This window comes from Lutra lutra, chromosome 1, assembly GCF_902655055.1.
Source record: "Lutra lutra chromosome 1, mLutLut1.2, whole genome shotgun sequence".
In the NCBI taxonomy this organism is placed as follows: domain Eukaryota; kingdom Metazoa; phylum Chordata; class Mammalia; order Carnivora; family Mustelidae; genus Lutra; species Lutra lutra.
In genome coordinates, this window is record NC_062278.1 from 65729098 (window position 1) to 65749631 (window position 20534).

The window sequence follows — 20534 nt, forward strand, 5'->3', positions numbered from 1 at the left end:
CAGAGCAGAAATTAAGGAACAGTGCAGAGAAGGTGAGCTTCAATCCAGTGCTCACCTTCTAGGAGACAGACTGTACATAAAAGGACAGAGGAGACTAAGGTGTGCAAACATGAAACATGGAAGTGATCATAAAAGCAAATAATACTAAAGGATGCTTCTCTGTAAGAATATTTGGAATGACTCAGGATCTGCTAGCCACCACCATCTACTAGTCACCTGGGTGAACCTCAGGGTGATCTGTTCATAGTTTTAAGATGTATTATATGATGATAGCTATTCTTTGATTGTGACAGAAATAATAATTTTTTCTTTTTTTAATTTTAAATTTGTATTTTAACCCCAGTTAGTTAACATACAGTGTTAAATTAGTTTCAGGTGTATAATATAGTGATTCAACAATCCCATACCACCCAGAGCTCATCATGGGTGCTGACTTTGACAGAGAAAATAACTTAAAGTTGTATCCCTTAGAAAAAGGAAAAAGTCACATCCCTTCCCAATAATTCAGGTGGGTTGATATGCTATGTCAAGATAGAGAAACTAGGAGTTTCATACTGAGATGTGCATGTAGCATTATGGAGCAAATATAAGGAAAAAGAAAATGGTCCCTGCTTTTAAGGCACTAGCAGTTTAAAGATAGGAACACATAAAAATTAAATAATATTTGTTTATGATAGGATCTAAATAAGTAGTTTTCAAGAGGTATTTGGGCTTGAAATATACACAGGAATGATGGGAATAATGGAGGAGAGAATGGAATAAAGACCAAAAGGAGTGGAAGTCAAATTACTGCCAGAGATACAATACCTGGAAAAATATTTTGGAGAAAACATGCATGTACGGGAACAGTATAAAAGGCTTCATAGTGAAGATGGAATCCAACCATGAAAGACTGAATGACAAAGTAGTTTAAACTCAATTCTATAAATAATGTGGAGACATGGAAAGCCCTTACCCTTGGTAAAATGAAAGACATGCTTTAAGATCAATGCATATGTGATGAGAAGAAGCCCCAGTAAAGAAAGACTGCATAGGTCGCTGCAAAACTAGAGGTATGAGATAATGATGGTCATGCAGAAAAGGGCCAGGAGTGGAAGGTGAAATTGAAGGAATGGTTCTGAGCAGGAATCTAAAGTAAAATTGCATATAGGAAAAGGACTATTAAGACCATAACTCCAAGGTTTACATGTTGAGTGATGGGAACAATATTGATTCTATTTTCAAAAACAGAAGAGCAAAAGGAAAACTGGTTTTAGGAAGAATTGTTAATGGTGTTGAGCAAATGAAGTTTTTTGTTGTTGTTGTTTTGTTTTGTTTGGGTTTTTTAAATTCAAGTTATAGTGTATTATTACTTCCAGGGATAGAATTTAGTGATTCATCAGTTGCATACAGTACCCAGTGCTCATTACATCCAATGCCCTCCTTAATGCCCATCACCCAACTACCCCATCCCCCCCCCACCTCTCCTCTGGCAACCCTCAGTTTGTTCCTTATAGTTAGAGTCTCTTAAGGTTTGCCTCCCTCTCTGTTTTTATTTTATTTTTCCTTCTCTTCCCCTATGTTCATCAGTTGTCTCTTAAATTCCATATATGAGTGAAATCATATGGTATTTGTCCTTCTCTGACTGACTTATTTCATTTATCATAATACACCCTAGTTCCATCCACATCATTGCAAATGGCAAAATTTCTTTTGTTTGATGGCTCAGTAATATCCCATTGTGTGTATATGTATCTGGTTTTGGTATCAGGGTAATGATGGCCCAATGGAATGATTTTGGAAATTTTCTTTCAATTTTTATTTTTTGGAATAGTTTCAGAAGAATAGGTATTAACACTTCTTTAATTGTTTGGTGGAAAATAAATAAATAAACAAATTTTAAAAATAAATGTTTGGAAGAATTCACCTGTGAAGACAACCACCCCTGGACTCTTGTTTTTGGGGAGATTTTTGATTACTGATTGAGTTTCTTTTCTGGTTATGAGTCTGTTAAGGTTTTCTAGTTCTTCCTGTTTCAGTTTATATGTTTCTAGGAATATATCCATTTGTTCCAGATTGCCTAATTTGTTGGCATATAATTGCTCATAATATTCTCTTTTTTTTTTTAAGATTTTATTTATTTGACAAAGAGAGATCACAAGTAGGCAGAGGGCAGGCAGAGAGAGAGGAGAAAGCAGGATCCCCACTGAGCAGGAAGCCCGATGCAGGCTCGATCCCAGGACCCTGGGATCACGACCTGAGCCAAAGGCAGAGGCTTTAACCCACTGAGCCACCCAGGCGTCCCTCATAATATTCTCTTATAATTGTTCGCATTTCTTCAGTGTTGGTTGTGATCTCTCCTCTTTCATTCATGTTTTTATTTATTTGAGTCCTTTCACACTCTCTCTCTCCTTTTTTTTTTTTTTCCCTTTGGCTAAGTCTAGCTAGAGTTTATCAATCTTGTTAATTCTTTCAAAGAACCAGCTCCTAGTTTTGTTGATGTGTTCTACTGGTTTTTTGGTTTTGTTTTGTTTTGTTTTGTTTTCTCTATATCATTGATTTCTGCTCTAATCTTTATTATTTCCCTTCTCCTGCTGGATTTAGGCTTTATTTGCTGTTCTTTCTCAGCAGCTTTAGGTAAAAAGTTCGGTTACATATTTGAGACTTTTCTTGCTTCTTGAGGAAGCCTGTATTGCTATATACTTCTCTTAGCACTGCCTTTGCTGCATCCCAAAGAATTGTACTGTTGTGTTCTCACTTTCATTTGCTTCCTTCCATGTGTTTTTAAAAATTTTATTTAATTTTCTGGTTGACCCATTAATTCTTTAGTAGGATGTTCTTTAACCTCCATCCTTCCAAATTTTTTCTTGTGGTTGACCTCAAGTTTCATAGTATTGCCTTCTGAAAATATGCATGGTATGACCTCAATCTTTTTGTACCAGTTGAGGCTTGACTTGTGACACCAATGTATGATCTATTCTGATCTATTTCATGCCCTCGAAAAGAATGTGTACTCTGCTGCTTTAGGATAAAATGCTCTGTATATTTCTGTTAAGTCCATCTGGTCCAGTGTGTCATTCAAAGCCCGTTTCCTTGTGCTTCTGCTTAGATGATCTGTCCACTGCTGTGAGTGGGATGTTAAAGTCTACTATTATTGTATTATTTTCAATGAGTTTAAGTTTGTTATTAATTGGTTTATATATTTGGCTGCTCCCAAGTTGGGGGCATAAATATTTACAATTGTTAGATCTTCTTGTTGCAGCATCCTTCTAATTATAGTCTTTGGTTTAAAATCTAGTTTGTCTGATACAAGTCTGGCTACTCCAGGTAGCTTGTAGTTGGGAGTGTTCAGACCTTTAGATAAGTGTGCTTTCTGCTGTTTGTTAAGATAAGCCTCGAAAAGGAAAAGAGAGAAAAAAAAAAGCTTGATCCAAGAAAACAGAAAAGTAACAAAAATAAAATAAAACCCCAAAAAACTGTAAGTCTGATTCCAAAGAATAAGAATGAAAGAAGGAGAAAAGAGTAAGGAAAGGAGAAAAAAAAAAATAGCCTGATCTGAAAAATAAGACACAGAAACAAACAAACCAATAAATGAGCAAAAAATTATAAGCCTGATCCTGATAGAAGATAGATAGATAAGAAGAAAGAAAGAAAGAAAGAAAGAAAGAAAGAAAGAAAGAAAGAAAGAAAGAAGAAAAAAATATATAAAAAATAAAAGATAAAAAACAAAAAGAAATAAAAAATTTAAAGAAAGAAAAAAGAAAGCCTGGTCCTATTTCCACCAGAACCAAAGTGCTTTGGAGCACTCTTTAATCAATGGACTTGGTACATGCAGGGGCCTGTGTTGGTCTTCTGAGGGAGTGGCACACTGGGCTGGCTGACAAACAGACTTGCCCTTGTAAAGATGCCCCTGCCAGGTCTGGGTGGGGGTGGGGGTTTTGGGGGGGAGCGGTGTTTAGTATAGAGGACTTCAGTCTCCGCTGGAGGTGCTGTGTTTCTCTCTGGAATCTGGCTGTGCTGGTGGGCAGCGGGAGAGGGAGGGTGGTGGAGGAGGAAGATGGCATCATGCCTCCCTCTTGTCCCTGAGAGGGGAATTTGTGGCCACTGCTGTTCAGGAGGCCTTCGTAGAAAAGCGAACAATCTCCTGTGACCCAGGCTTTCATGAGATCCATGTCCTTAACCTGTCTGTGCCCAAGCTGTCATTGTGCCTTGTGGCACAGATCTGCATTTTTTCTGTGGCTGGTGGCTGGGATTCAAAACTCCAAATTTTAAACGGTCCAGCAAAATGTGAACCCTGGAGGAGACCCTCTCGAGGTATGCCCGGCACCGTCCTGTCCCAGAAAAGCAGTTGCATGATGTACACATAGTGGTTAGAGTCTTATTGTGACACATTGAAAAGCTGTGACCAGGTTATTTGCCCTCTGGGCACACCTCTGTCCCCTGCTGTTGAATGTCATTCAAGGACTCCCAGGTGGCCTTTTGTCCTTGGAGTGGCAAAATACCCTCTTCCAAAGGTACTCCAGGAAGGGGAGCAATCTCTCCCAGGGGATCTCCTTACCATAGCTTACTGTGCAGTCCCCTACCTGCTGCACTCTCTCCTGCTCTCTCCCTCTCCTTGACTTCACTCTGCAAAATTGGTTCCCTTCCCTTCAAATCCTGTGGCTTTCCTCTCTCCCAGTTCATAACGCCAAATCTTGCATCTGCCATGTTCTCTCTCTCCAATGGTGCAAACTGTTTTCTTAATCCTCAGATCAGTTTCTCAGTTATTCAAAATAGTTTGATACTGATCTCGCTGTGTTTGAGGGACAAGACAAGCTCAGGGTCTGCCCACTAACCTGCCATCTTAACTCCCTGCAAACGAAGTTTTTTTTTTTTTTTCCAAACTTTTTAAGATTTTATTTGACAGACAGAGATCACAAATAGGCAGAGAGGCAGGCAGAGAGAGAGGAGGAAGCAGGCTCCCCGCTGAGCAGATAGCCCCATGCGGGACTCGATCCCAGGACCCTGACATCATGACCCGAGCCGAAGGCAGAGGCTTTAACCCACTGAGCCACCCAGGTGCCCCCAAATGAAGTTTTAAAAGCCAGAAAGATAATCATGTGAAATGTGACCTACTGGATCTTCCCTTCTGTTTTTCCCTTAGGTAATGGTTTCAACTTTTTCACCAGTGTTACATTCTTGTCTCTCATTCATAAGGAATTTACCCTTTCTCTGCATAATGTATTTACTCTTAAGGCTTCTCTATCACATTTATGCTGATGCCTCCTAAAGATCTATCTCTAACCTCCTCTCTTTTCTAAGTTACAGAATAACTGTGCTAACTTCTACTGCATACTTCCACCCGATGAACAGAAGTTAAAAAATTGAATTTACCTTCGCACCCAATCCTATCCCTTTTACAGTTTCACTTTCTCAGTTAATGGCATCACTATTAGTGGTGCCCAAGACAAAAATTTAAGTAATTCTTGACAGCTCCCAATCCTCAACCACCACCATGTATCCCTGCACATTAAAAATTCTCCTTTGCTTTTCAAAATCATGTGGATTCAAAGGCTCTTAAAATTATCTTCTTTCCTCCAGCCTCCATATTTTCACTTGCCTAATTTCTATTCTTACTATTTTCTTGGGATTATTGCAACAGATCTAATTTAAAAAATCTACCTTCATTCCAATTTATCTCCAAAGTATCTTTTTTACATTGTTGCCATATTGTGCAGTCATATCAATCACTTTCTCAAAAACTGTAGGAGAGCCCCTAAGCCTAACACAAACCTCTTCAAGCCTGATTTTAGGCTACTTTGCCACTGAGTGCCAGCAAGAACACCGTGGTCTGACCGCACTGGATTTTTCACTGACCTTCAAATGCACTAGGTACTTCAATGTACACATGTCATAAATACTTTTTTTTCCAGACTCTAAAGTTCTCCTCCTACTCATTTGCCCCTTTAAGTGTACTCATTATTCAAGAACTTTTTCTAAGCCTCTTTTTGCCTCAGTTGTATGAATTAAAATTGTTGCCGCTCTGTGGCAAAAATGTTGCAATAATAATGCACTATGGCTATTTGTATGGTTTTAACACTTAACTTCTCATAAATGGGTACTAGCTTTTATTCATCTTGAAATCCCTAGCAGCCAACACAGTATCAAACAAGGATGAAAATTATGTTTACTGAAGTCAAGCTGAATTGAGTTGACTTGAACTGAAGAATCTATGAGTCATGTGGGAATCATTTAATGAAGCTGAAAGAAAGGATTGGGAATGAAGATATTAGCTAAAGTCATTAGAAAATTCATGTTTTCCAAGCTACTTGTACAGAGAAGGTAACTCACAGAAAATGATGACATGGAGGAGGTAGGTAGAGAGAAACAGGGAATCCGGTGAAAATTACGGAAGAAAAGCAGTTAGTGAAGTAAGAAGAGCACCATGAAAGAAAATGGCACTAAACACAGTCCATTGGAAGCAATCCTCAGAAGATTTAAAATCTTTTTTTTTTTTCATTTTTGCCAAATCCCATAACCCAGATCATCCTGCTCTAAAGGATAATTTTCTCCATCCTCCCAAATGAAGATATGTAAATGGCACCCAGATGTTTTAGGATTATCATCCTTTTAATTATTTCCTTAATGTAATCTTTAGGAGATCATAAATAACATAAATTTACTTTCCATTTGCTTATTTGGTTACTAAATCAGCTGTTAACTCAAGTACATGGTGATCAGTAGCATTGTGTTTGTACTATATTTGCTTGCTAATGGATGCAAACTTACTCATTTGCTAATAAATGGGTCTTTTACCCAATTGATAATAACTCTGTCCCATTGAAATTTGGATCAGTAGACATAAGTTCCTTTCTGAGTTTAAATTTCACTTTCATTGTTTTTATTATCTATGCAATGGTGTGTGCAGCAAACAAAATAACAGGTTGAAAAAGTGCCCTATTAATTTTTCTACAATTTGCCTTCTCTGCATACTCTTAAATTTTTATGGGTCCTGGTTAACATTAACAACTTTAATTCTAGTTAATATGTTAAAGTGTCAGAAATGATATTCTAGGATAAACTTAGTGCATTGGCTGACTTTAGAGCTGACATATATTTAGATATTTTTCATAAAGTCAACTTTAAAATCTTATAGATGTGATCTTATGCTCCTCATTTCCCTTAATAACCAAGTGAGATCTATAGGCTGAGATTACTTCTAATTGCCCTGAGGAGATCCTAACTGGGAAAGGACTTGTTTATTTTAGGAGGTCATGTGTTCTTCAGCCTTTAGATCATTTCCCACTGGCCCCCAAACGGAGAAATAGTAGCTTCTATTATGACTCACCCGATTCTGCCACACCTGAGGTGTATTTGGAAAGAGAAGAAGCCTATTCTAAATACCTGAGTGATATCTACCAGCCAAAGAAACTGTCAATGAACCATTCTTGAGAACTAAACATCGCCCATCTCCAGAAACCCCTCCTCTGCAAACATGAGTAATGAGATTACTGGTGTAGAATAATGATTGTACCATCTGATTTTCCTCTACTCCTGCTCTTTCTGCTTGAAATGGACTTTCCCCTTTGTTTAAATATTCATCTTTAAAAGCTCTGTGTTTTTTTTTCCTGAGAAGTACAGTTTTATTTTTTAAATTAACATATAATGTATTATTTGTTTCGGGATACTGATCTGTGATTCATCAGTCTTATCCACTATGTATCTTTAAGAAAGGAAGAAAACGTAGAACAAATAAACAACACAACTGAAATAATACCATATATAAGTAGATATCACACTCTTTTGGGTAGAGAATTGCATTTTTTTTTAAAGATTTTATTTATTTATTTGACAGATAGAAATCACAAGTAGGCAGAGAGGCAGGCAGAGAGAGAGGAGGAAGCAGGCTCCCCGTGGAGCAGAGAGCCCCATATGGAGCTCGATCCCAGAACCCTGGGATCATGACCTGAGCTGAAGGCAGAGGCTTTAACCCACTGAGCCACCCAGGTGCCCCGAGAATTGCATTTTTTTAAAGTAGTTCTAACTATGTCTTTATTTACTTCTTGTAGGCTCCAGTATGATTTTACTATTCAGTGAATAAGTCTGATACTAATATTCATGATAATGAGTATTACATTTTATATAACTACAATGGAAGAGCACTCTGGTAATCTGAAAGAACAAAAATTCAGCAAGTCCAAAATAACAGCAATAATAACAATTTCTTTTTCTCTAATAAAAATTTCCCCATATTTTTCACTGAATACCATTGCATCCAAATTCTGAATCTCTTAGAAATACTGTCATTTGATTCCAATTCATCCATGCATACATGCATACATTTTACTCAGATGCCAAGTCACATTAATTTTTTGTTGCTTTATTTTTATTTTTTCAATGGCAAAAAATGATAAAATTGTAAGGTTGTAATAGTGCCTTTTTGCCCCTTGCCACTTCATTTCCACCTCCTTCTTAAACAGAACCGTTGTTCAAAACTAATCTGGAATTTTTTTTCTAGATTATTTTTAATGTATTACAAATATACCTATCTTCATACACAAGTGTTAATTTAATAAACAGAATCCTATTATATTTCTGTGACTTTCACATAACTGTATTCCTCAGTGATATCTTTATGGCAATATGAACACATCCATCATCTTCTTTGCAATGTCTATATAGTACTTAATAATCTAAATATTCTATAAATTATTTAATCTTACCTTTATTAATGAATGTTCAGTACACATTCATTTTTTTTTTTTACCTCTTATAACAATAAAAAAATGAGTATATTTGTATAGGAGTTTGTGCCCATGCATGACTATTTCTCTAGCACAAAGTCGAAACATGAAATTGCTCAGTCAAAGGTTATGTGTGTTCTAGAAAATTGCCTTTCAAAAACATTTGTGCCAATTTACATTTCTACCAACATTGGAAGATAATACCTACTTCCTCACAAACACATCAAAACAAAATTTTCAATCTTTTGAAATAATTTTTCCCATCTGATGAAAAAAATTAGGAGTATTTTGCTTTAATTTGCATTTCTGTGGTTTTTAGTACAGCTTGACATTTTTTCCACAAAGTTTATTGGCCGTTTGTATTTTCCTATATATTTGTCTAACTTTGTGCCAGTATCATACTCTTTTAGTTACTGTAGCTTTAAAATTAGTATCTTAAGTCCTCCAACTTCTGGTTTCCAAACTTTTAAAATTTATTTGTTTTTTGCTTTCTAAGCTTTTGCATTTTCTAATCACTCTGGCGTAGGATTTTATTGGAATTGTATTAATTTAATAGGTCAATTTGGGAAAAGTCATATTTTAATAATAAAAAAACCCTTCTGAGACATAAATACAGTATGTTTCTTCATTATGTAGGTCTTTTTAAATTTCCCTCAGTTTTTTAGTGGACAGGTCTTTCATATCTATGTATTTCTATGGTTTACCTCTGTCAGGTTGAGAAAGATCCCTATACAAAGCTTCCTAAGAGTTTTTTTTTTATTTTTTTAAAAGATTTTATTTATTTATTTGACAGACAGAGATCACAAGCAGGCAGAGAGAGAGGAGGAAGCAGGCTCCCTGCTGAGCAGAGAGCTCGATGCCGGGCTCGATGCCGGGCTCGATGCCGGGCTCGATGCCGGGCTCGATCCGGGGCTCGATCCGGGGCTCGATCCCGGGGACCCTGGGATCATGACCTGAGCTGAAAGCAGAGGCTTTAACCCACTGAGCCACCCAGGCGCCCCATTCCTAAGAGTTTTTATCAGGAGTAGATGTTAGATTTTGCCCCATACTCTTTCTACTTTTCTATATTAATCATATTTTTTTCTTTTTTACTCTATTAATATGGTGATTGGTTTTCAAATGTTATGTCAACCTACATTCCTGAGATAAACCTCACTTGAACATAAAATATTATCTTTTCTATATATCATTCAACTAGAATTCACTAAAATTTTCAGAATTTTTCATCTATATGGACATTGGAGAGGGTATTTGCTATGGTGAGTGCTGTGACGTGTGTAAACCTGGCAATTCACAGACCTGTACCCCTGGGGCCAATAATACATTATATGTTAATAAAAAATTTTAAAAAAAGAATTTTTTCATCTACATTCATAAGAAATATTGGTCTGTTAATTTCATCTTTGGTAGCATCTTTATTAATTTCTTTCCAGTTATGGTAGCAGTATATCTGTAGCTTTCATGTATCTCCCTCTTTTCCATAACTGGCAGTATTTCTTCACTAATTCATGGCATAATTTCCTAGGAAACCCACTGGCCCTCAAGTTTTCTTTGTGGGAATGTTGCTAAATACAAATTAAAGAGTTTCTCTAATAGATACATCTAACTTAACTTTGATAGTTTCTCTACTCAGAGATTTTCTCTAATATCTCTGAGTTGAGATTACTGGCATGATTTAATTCTTAGTTTACACTTATTATCATTTTAATATATATAGAATCTTCAGTTTTGTCACCTCTCTAGTTCCTTTTTTTAAAAAAAATATTTTATTTATTTATTGGACAGAGAGAGACACAGCAAGAGAGGGAACACAAGCAGGGGGAGTGGAAGAGGAAGAAGCAGGCTTCCTGCTGAGCAGGGGACCCCATGAGGAGCTTGATCCCAGAACCCTGGGATCACGACCAGAGCTGAAGACAGATGCTTAACAACTGAGCCACCCAGGTGCCCCACCTCTCTAATTCTTGATATGGTAATTTGTCTTTTCTGGTCAATCTGGCTAGTATTATCAATTGTTTCCCTCTTATGCAGGTTTATTAACATCCTATTACATAGAATTTGAGGGAAATATTACTAGAGATAAGGATTGTATTTTTAATGATTGGTAAATTTATCACAATTATAAATATGTTTGCAACTAATAACATGAAGCTAAAACCAACAGAATAAAATGCAAATCTATAAAGAATTACAAATTCTCAATCAAGTAAGGGAATACAATCACACATTTCAGAGTAACTAATAGAATAAAAAAATCGGTAGAGATATAGAAGACCTGAACAACACCTAAGGTTAATATACAACCTTTTTATATAGACCTACATAAACGTACGTATATCCAGCAACTTCTGAATGCACACTTTCTAAAAATCACAGTTACTACAAGTAACTACATGCTTGTCCACAAAGGAGGAATTAATGATTTGGAAAGGTTTGGAATTCTAAGTGCTTTTCTCATAGAGGAAATCAACAACAAAACATAATAGTACTTTGGAAAATTAATAAATAAATTTTAAACAATACATAGTTCAAAGTGGACATCATAATTAAAATATAAAGTATTTTAAATGGAATACTAATTAAAAGATGATATCTCAGAATTTGTGGGGCCTATTTGAAGTTAAACCTAGAAGAAAACTCACAGCATTAAAATATATAAAAAGGCTAAAAAAAACTATGTTCTAACTATCCATCTTAAAAACTCATAATAGCACTAATTTAAACCAAAATAAGGTTGAAAGGAGAAAATAAAATTGTGGGAAGATGTTAAAATAGAAAACAAACACAGCATAGAGAAGATCAACTAAGTTGACAAAAGATTGTTAATTGAAAATATCAGTAAATTAATAAAACTTTAAAGAAACTGATCCCACTAAAAAAGAGAAGACAGAAATAACCAATATCAAATCAAGAAGGCAGGCAAATTACTAAAGATAAACAGTCATAAGAACTACTCTAGGCCAGGATGGAATAACAGGAGCTGCATTTACCTTCCTGTATGAAACAGCCAAGAAATACATGAAAACAAAATGTTTTACAAAACACTGCACATTTACACACTCAGTTACCATATGACTAGCCTTTCTACTCCTAGCTACTGAACCAAAAGAAACAAAGAAAACCCTGTCCTTTCAAAGATCTCTACACTAATATTTATAGTAGTTTATCTGTGAGAACCAACACTGAGAAACAAAAGAAGTGAGACCTACAACTGTTCAAGCTCAGTGCTCTGACTAAGCTTCCAGGTCACAGAGGAAGAAGGAAAACTCATGTGGAGGCTGGTAGATGCCAGGACTGGAGGGGACAGAGGTATTCTTCCAAAGAGATCTCTGAAGTGAAGTCTCAAGACAGAACACCAGGGAGGAAAGAGCAGCACAAAGGAAGAACTCCAGAGATTGAGAGAGGACACAGCACTATCCAGAAGATAGAAATTAAGGGAGACCTAAATAAATGGAGATAGATATAGTGTCCCTAAGTTCGAAGAGTTAATATTGTTGAGATGTTAATTTTTCCTAAATTTATCTACGGATATAACATAATCTCAATGAAAATCCTAGCAGTCATTTTTTAAAATAGAAATAGACAATTGATTTTAAAATTCATATGGAGGGGTGCCTGGATGGCTCAGTCAGTTAGCATCTGACTTCAGCTCAGGTCATGATCTCATCATCATGGGATCAAGCCCCACATCTGGCTTCCCACTCAGCAGGGATTCTGTCTTCTCCTTCTGGCCCTCCTCTCTGGTCATGTGCTCTCTCTCTCTCTCTCTCCCCCAAATAAATAAAACCTTTTAAAAGTCACTTGGAGGGGCACCTGGGTGGCTCAGTGGGTTAGAGCCCCTGCCTTCAGCTCAGGTCATGATCCCAGGGTCCTGGGATTGAGCCCCGCATCAGGCTCTCTGCTCAGCAAGGGGCCTGCTTCCCTTTCCCTCTCTTTGTCTACCTGTGATCTCTGTCTGTCAAATAAATAAATAAAATCTTTAAAAAAAACAAAAGAGTCACTTGGAAATGGAAAGAATCTAGACTATCCATAAAAATTTTGAAAAACAAAATTGGTAGACTAAAAGTACCTGAGTTCAAGATGTATTTTAAAACTATAGTAATCAAGATAATTTGTTCTAGGTATAAAAATAGACAAATAACTCCATGAAACTTAATAGAGTATACAGAAATACATATATATAAATAATAAATTTCAACAAAGGTACAAAGCAATGCAGCAGAGATATAATTTTTTTCAACAAATGTTGCTATAAAAATTGGATCATATTTTTAAAATGTACTCATGTCATATACAAAAGTTAACTCAAAATGGATTATAGACCTAAATGTAAAAATGTCAACGTATAAAATTTCTAGAAGAAAACTTAAGGAAAAAAACAGTGATTTGAGATTACGTACGCAAAGATTTCTTAGAACACAAAAACTCAATCCATGAAAAAAACAAGTTGATAAATTGGACCTTATTAATATTAAAACTTCTGCTCTTCCAAAGACACTGTTAAGAGAAGTAAAATACAAAGCACTCAGTAGGAGAAAACATTTGCAAATCATGTATCTGATAAAGAATTTGTATCTAGAATATATAAAGAACTCTCAAAACCCAACAATAAGGAAATAAGCAGCACAAATTTTAAAAGAGGTAAAATATTTAAAACAGTATTTAACCTAATACGATATGGCAAGAAAACACATGAAAGGATGCTAAACATTAGCCATTAGTGTAATTCAAGTTAAGACCAAAATGAGCTACCACTACACTTTTTAGAATATGTAAAACTAGAAAGGATTAAGCATACCAAATATTGGTAAGAATGTGATAAAGTGGAATTTTTCATGGGCTATTGTACAGAATGTAAAATGGAACAACCACTGTGGAAAACAGCTTGATGGTCTCTTAATAATCAAATATACAGCTACTATATGATTCAGCCTCTCCACTCTTAGATACTTTATGAAGAGAAATGAAAACATGAGTTCATGCAAAAACTTGAATACAACAACTTGAACTATGAATGGTCATAGTAGTTTTATGTGTAAGATTCAAACACTGGGAGCAACCCAATGTCGATAAATAAGAGTATGAATAAACATAGTGTGGACTATCCATTCAATGAAATAATACTAGACAACAAAAAGGAATATATTATTTTATATAATTGTTATTACTGTCATATATAATTTTATTACTCCTGTAACTGATTACATACAGTTGACATTACTGAGTAATTATGCTTAGCAAAAGAAGCCAAATAAATTACACAGTATATACTGTACAGTTCCATTTATGTAAAATTCTAGGAATTGCAAAATAATGTATAGTGACAAAAGTAGATCAATAGTTGTGGGCATATCTCCGAAAATGCAGGTAAGGAAGAGATGTAAAGAATGGATTAAAATGGCATGAGTAAACTTTTAAAGATGACAGAAGTGTTTTCTACAATGTCAACTAGTTTTTTTAAAAGGATAACAAGAGGATATTATGAACAACTATCAGAAATTAAAAGTCTAATTCAAAGAAAAATTCCTAGGGGAGAAAAAACATAATTTACCAAAATTACATGAGAAAATATTGGAATCTGAATAGTCATATAAATATTAAAAATGGAATCGGTAATTAAAGTCACATCCACAAAAACTCTAGGCTCATGTCTTCACTGGTGAATTTCACCAACTACTCAAAGAAGCAATGCCAAATACAAAACTTTCAGATAAGAAAAAGAAATATAATGACTCATTCTATGAGTGCAGAATAATCTTGATACCAAAACCTTAAAAGAATTATAAAAGCAAAGAAAATTATAGACCAAACTCAATTACAAACACAGATGCACAGATTCTAAATATTAGCCAACAAAATCTGACAAATATTTTAAAAGATAATGTATCAGCATCTAATTGTGTTTATTCCAGGAATAGAAGTTTGGTTGAATATTTCAAAATCTATCAATGTAGTTACCACATGTTATTGACTAAATGTTTGTGTTCCCACCAAAATTCATATGTTGAAATCTTCAAGCCCAAGGGGATGGTAGTAGGAGCTGGACCTTGGGAGGTGATTAGATCATGAGAATGGAGCCCCTTACTGGGATTAATGTCCTTATAAAAAAAAACACCAGAGAGGATTTTTACTCTTTCTGCTATGTGAGAACACAGTGAGAAGACATCTGTCTCTGAACCAGGAAATGGGACTTTGCAAGACACAGAATCTGTAGGTACTTTAATCTTAGACTTCTCTGCTTCTAGGCTTCAAAAAATGAATGTCTGTTGTTTGCGCCACCCAATCTATACCATTTTTGTTATAATTAGCCCAAAATGGCCTAAGACACCAAATTAACCAAATAATGAAGAAAAATCATATGATTGTTTTTGCAAATGGTGAAAAGAAAATTTAAAATCAACCCTATTCATGGTATAATAACTCTAAGCAAATTAGGAATAGAATGGCATTTCACTCATCTGAAAAAATCTTCTATAAAACCCCTAGAGCAAAACTCAAAGTCAATGGCAACCTTACAAACTTTCCCTTAAAACTGAAATGAAGATGGCCACTTTCATCCTTCTATTCAGGATTTTGCTAGAGATTTTAATTAGTGCAATAAGGCAAAAAAAAAAAAAAAGGTACAGGAATTAGAATGAAATAAAAAGTTGTTCTTAGATGATATGTCTGACATGAGTCTGCACATTAAAAAGTCCAAAAGAGTAAACACACCAACTATAGGAATTAATAACTGAGTTTATCCAGGTGGCTGGACACCAAGTGAATATAGTGCTTCTTCTATTTATCATCAACAAAGAACTAGAAAGTGAAACCTAAAACATAATACCACGGCATTTCATAAAAAACAGCAAATACTTATTAATATATCTAATGAAAAAATATGTAAGACTCACGAAACTATCTAATGTAATTGAGAGAATTGAGAAAGGGATATTAGGAATATATCATTCAAAAATTAGAAGTCTCAAGTTCTAAAGATATAAATTTCACTAGTTGTCAGGAATTTCGTGTGAGTTCTGGTAAGCTGCTTCTCAATGAGGAAGAGAAAAGTGGAGGGACTTACTTTACCTAAGATCATGATTTACTCCAAAAATCCAGTAATAAAAGTCAATATGGTTATCACTCTCACTCAGTAGTTAAGTGACTATAAATTGGTCCAAACTATTTTGGTTCTCCAATTTCAAATTTTTGAATAAGACCGTCAAATTCCTCTCTCTCTCTCTTGCACGCACGCACGCGTGCGTGCACACACACACACACACACACAGCCTACTCTAATTTTGGGGTGGAATTTGTTGAATCTTTATTTCAATTTGAAGAGAACTGACATTTTTACAACATCGGATCATCATAGCTATGAGCACCATATGCTTTTCCAAGTTTTATGTTTTCTTTACTATTTAAGTAAATTTTACTATTTAAGTAAGCTTTTGTAATTTTCTTTGTAAAGATCATGCACCATTTATTGCTATTGTAAATGACATTTTAAAATTTATTTATAAACTATCTATCTGTTGTTTTATAGAAATGGAAACTGGATTGTATTAATCTTGTAACAGGCAACCTAACTTTATCAGTGAGGGGCTTATAGATACCAGTCTAGTCCCCTTACCCAAAGAAAAGGATTTAATACAGGAATTAAGTGTTTGGCAAAACTGTAGAAAAGGCCAGGTGAGAAAGCTCTAGGCTGAGCTTCCAGGAATGACACCAAGAATAGCTTCTTATGACTGACCTGCCAAGGGAACAAAAATCTGTCAAAAATTGAATGTTGGAGAATCAAAAAAAATCACTGTCCAAATACTGACTTCAGGACAGAGTTCAGCCACAACCCAGGCATCAAGAACCTCATCCACAGCTGTTGACTCTTGGGCACACCTAACTTAGCTTCTAAGATGAAAATCTCTCAGCAGCTACAAAGTGGGGAGGGTCCAAACACTAGGATAGTGTTACTGCTACCTGAGAAAACCAAATGCTTTTCCAACTCTCACTTCCAGAAAGAACAACAGAAGCATGTTCTCTGCCCCATTTTCAGTTCTAAATATCTCCTGTGAGTATTTGCTTGAGGAAGCCACATCACATGTGGAATGTGAGCTGAAAGAGAGTTTGGTAAATATAACTTTACAGTTTCTAGCTTCTAGGATCAAGTTAAGTCATGCCTCAAATTTTGGAATAGCATGTAGAAGCTGCAATTCACCACCCTATATTAATTATGTTTATTCTCATAATATGTCTAAATATTTGAGAGATTTTTATATATAGAAGATCATATTACCCACCTTTGTTTCACAGTCCATATTTCTTTTAATCCTTATCTTATTCACAGGCTAAGGCCTCCAATAAATCTTAACTATAATAAAAATGGCTCTAATGTAAAACCGTAAAATAGCCTATTTTCTATAGGCTTCTGGTAAATTCTCTTTATTGAGTAAAGAATGTTTACATCTATTCCACATTTACTCTGACACCGTATTTTCTTTGTTTTAAAAGCAGGAATAAGTATTGAATTTTACATAATAATTGCTGATATAGTCAAGATGATTGCAGATTTTTCTCCTTAATCTATTAATGCAGTGAATTTCATTAATAGTTTTTTAAAGGTGAGTAATCTTTTACACTTCTGCCTATTCTATTTTTATTATCCCTTCTATCTGTCCTTTCCATGCTACACTTGCTGCCCCTGTGTTAGTTCATATCCTCATTATCTTTCACCTGTACTACTGTACTAGCCTCCTAATTGGGTTTTCTGTCATAAATATTTGGTTTCTGCAATGCGTTCTTCACATTTAAACCCAGAATTATATTCCTCATTGGATAATCTTATTCTGATCCTCAAACACCTTTACTGCCTCTCCATAACTTAGGAAAGAAAATTAAAATTAGAACTTTTACTATGTTCCAACCTATAATTACATCAGTACTTCTTTAATTATTACTACCGCAAAAAATTTACTATGAATTGGTCATCACAAGCTATTGGAGAGTGCACAAAACATCCCACACATATTCATGTCTTGAAGTCCTTCATCCAGCTCATCATTTCTTAACGTGTACTCTAGGGAACAGTGGTCCCAAGAGATTTTGGAAATAATGGTTTCAAAATCAATTAAATTATGAAAATACTTTCTCTGTGCTGGTCTTAAGGATTCATATTACTCACCATAATAAGAAATATTGTGTGAAATCATACAATAAATACAATAAGAACTCTGTTTTACCTCAGTACTCTCTAGGCATATTCATATTCTAGGGTCTAATAATATTCATTAAAACTAAGTTTCTATTAGGGTGCCTGGGTGGCTCAGTGGGTTAAGCCTCTGCCTTAGGCTCAGGTCATGTTCTCAGGGTCCTGGGATCAAGCCCCACATCAGGATCTCTGCTCAGCTTGGAGCCTGCTTGCCCCTCTTTCTCTGCCTGCCTGTAACCTCTCTCTCTCTCTCTGTCAAATAAATAAATAAAACCTTAAAAAAAAAACTAAGTTTCTATTGAAACACTTTTTAGAAAAAAAAAATTTATTTCCTCAGCATAGACTGTGCCTCCTCTCTTTCCCACCCATCAAATCCTACTCATCTTTCAAGGCTTCCTCTATGAGTCTCTGGATAACACCCATTTCTAAATTGAAACTCATTTTCTGAATCCCTATAGCACATTTTTGTACTTTTAAACTGTGTGCTATATCTTTCCCCCAAATAAGTTTCAGTTCCTTAAAGGCGGGGTTTTCACTGAATTCCAGAAAAATACTCTTATAATAGATACTTAATAAACATGTATTTTTAACCTACTGAAGTCCTTTTCCATTTTATAGAATTGGGCATTTTATATTTGTATCTAAAATTATCTTAGATATTGCTAGAGGTACAAAATATATTTGAGATATCACCCTAACCATGAAGGTCAAGTTATTCTGGAGAATCACAGTCTGGCTAAAGAGACTTGGTAAGGACAGATTAATAAAAATTCAAAAATAGAAACTATGGCTTAAGTTGCATGGCCTTTAGTCCTTCAGGAGATCAGAGAAGAGACTTCAAACCAGAATAAACAGAGTAGGTTGCATGAAAAGGTGGAACTTGAGAGGGCCCTGACCAGAGAGCATGGACCCAAGGTAAACACTCTCAGTGCAATGGAAGAAACCCAAACACACTGTTGCTCCTTGCCATCCACATTCTGTTCCGTCCTCATTAGCATCCACCCAGCTTCATCCAGGCGCAGCAGCCAACTCACTTACCTTCCTCCCGACTGTTTCTTAAGTTAAGAGAAATATGGTTAGCAAGGTAACAACGCAGGCTAGAGAACATCTGACAGAAGAAACTGACTTGATTACAGAAACCTAGGTAAGGAGAACTTAATGACATCTGTGGGAAGATATAAATAAAATTCATCCTAATCCTTTGGTGATTGTGGCAAAGAAAGCTTAGAAACAAGAGGATATCTTTCTTAGACCTTGATCTTCCTTAAGTGGGATGGGAGAAGACTTGATAAAAGCAAGGGTTATTTATAATAGAAAACAGATGCCCCACAGAGTTCTTAGTCATGTTCAAATCCAGACAACGGTGTACTGAAGTGGGGGTAGGAGTAGAAAGAAGGGTTTAGAAATGGACATGACAAATTAATGTTTAGAGTAGCATTGCCCAAAGGATTTATGTTCTTCCAGGACATAAATAGAGAGCCAAAGAAAAATCTGCCAAGAAAAATACCAGATATGCTGATATATAGCAACAAGGTGAAAAATGGAAGGAATATTAGGTTTCTTGCAAAGGGTTCTGTAAGATCTGGGTATGTATGACACATTTTCCAGGTGTTTTGGTCTGTTCCCCTCATCTTCATCCACCACTGCAACTCTTCTAATTCTTTGGTTTGTCTTCCCAAATCCCTCCGTTCATCACCTTTCGAACCTTGGTCTCTGAAGACTCAAGAATGCCAGAAGGGTAGGGCAGAATGTGGGCTGCTCTCATCAAGAAATGCTCTCTGTATCATTCACTCACTCATCTGCCAATTCATTTATTCATTCATCACTCCAAGAGATACTTAATATTTCTCTGTGTATCAGGACCCATGACATGAAAGAAGCATGTCTAAATCATAAGGGTAAGAAACGAGTATTTCAGATCGGGGAAACTGCATGTACAAAGGGATTTCCATGAGACAAAGCACACGACACTTGTAAAGTAAAAGTCTATTAGTCTGACTGGAGTAAGGAGTTCAAAAGGACTGGTGGTCAGAATAAAAAGCAATGGCCAAATGATGTTGGGCGTTTTAAACTATGATGCAGAATATGGATGTGATCCTAAAAGTGGTGGGAAAGATTTCAGGAGTTTAAACGCTAGTTTCCCTAACCATCTATGCCATTTCTTTTGCATACAGGAAAAAGCATGTGTTTACTCACTTTAGAATGTCTGAGATAGGAACTAGGATCCCATAGAAATAGAGATTTAATTTACAAAGATTTGCAGCCACCAAAAATCTTTCCATTTTTTTTATTATAGTTAAAGATATTTCAAGGAAGATAGAAACAAATGCAATGTGTACTTTTAGCATCTCGTATATCTAAAGCAATTTTGTTAATTTAGAAGTATAAAAATGTATTAGGCCTAATTGGTTTGTTCATAAAATGTTCATGTTTTATATATTAAATTTTAAAATATAGTTTACTCAATTACAAATTTACAAGGAGAACTCCTTAAAATGTGGTAAATTAAACCACAAGCTGCTAAACTATAAGAAATACATTCTCATTCCTGCCACTTTATAAGGAACAGGCAAAATTTTGAGAACAGAAGAAATATCAATATGATAGCAAGACAAAGAAAGTTATATTTTCTTTGAATTCCTGTCTTCCCA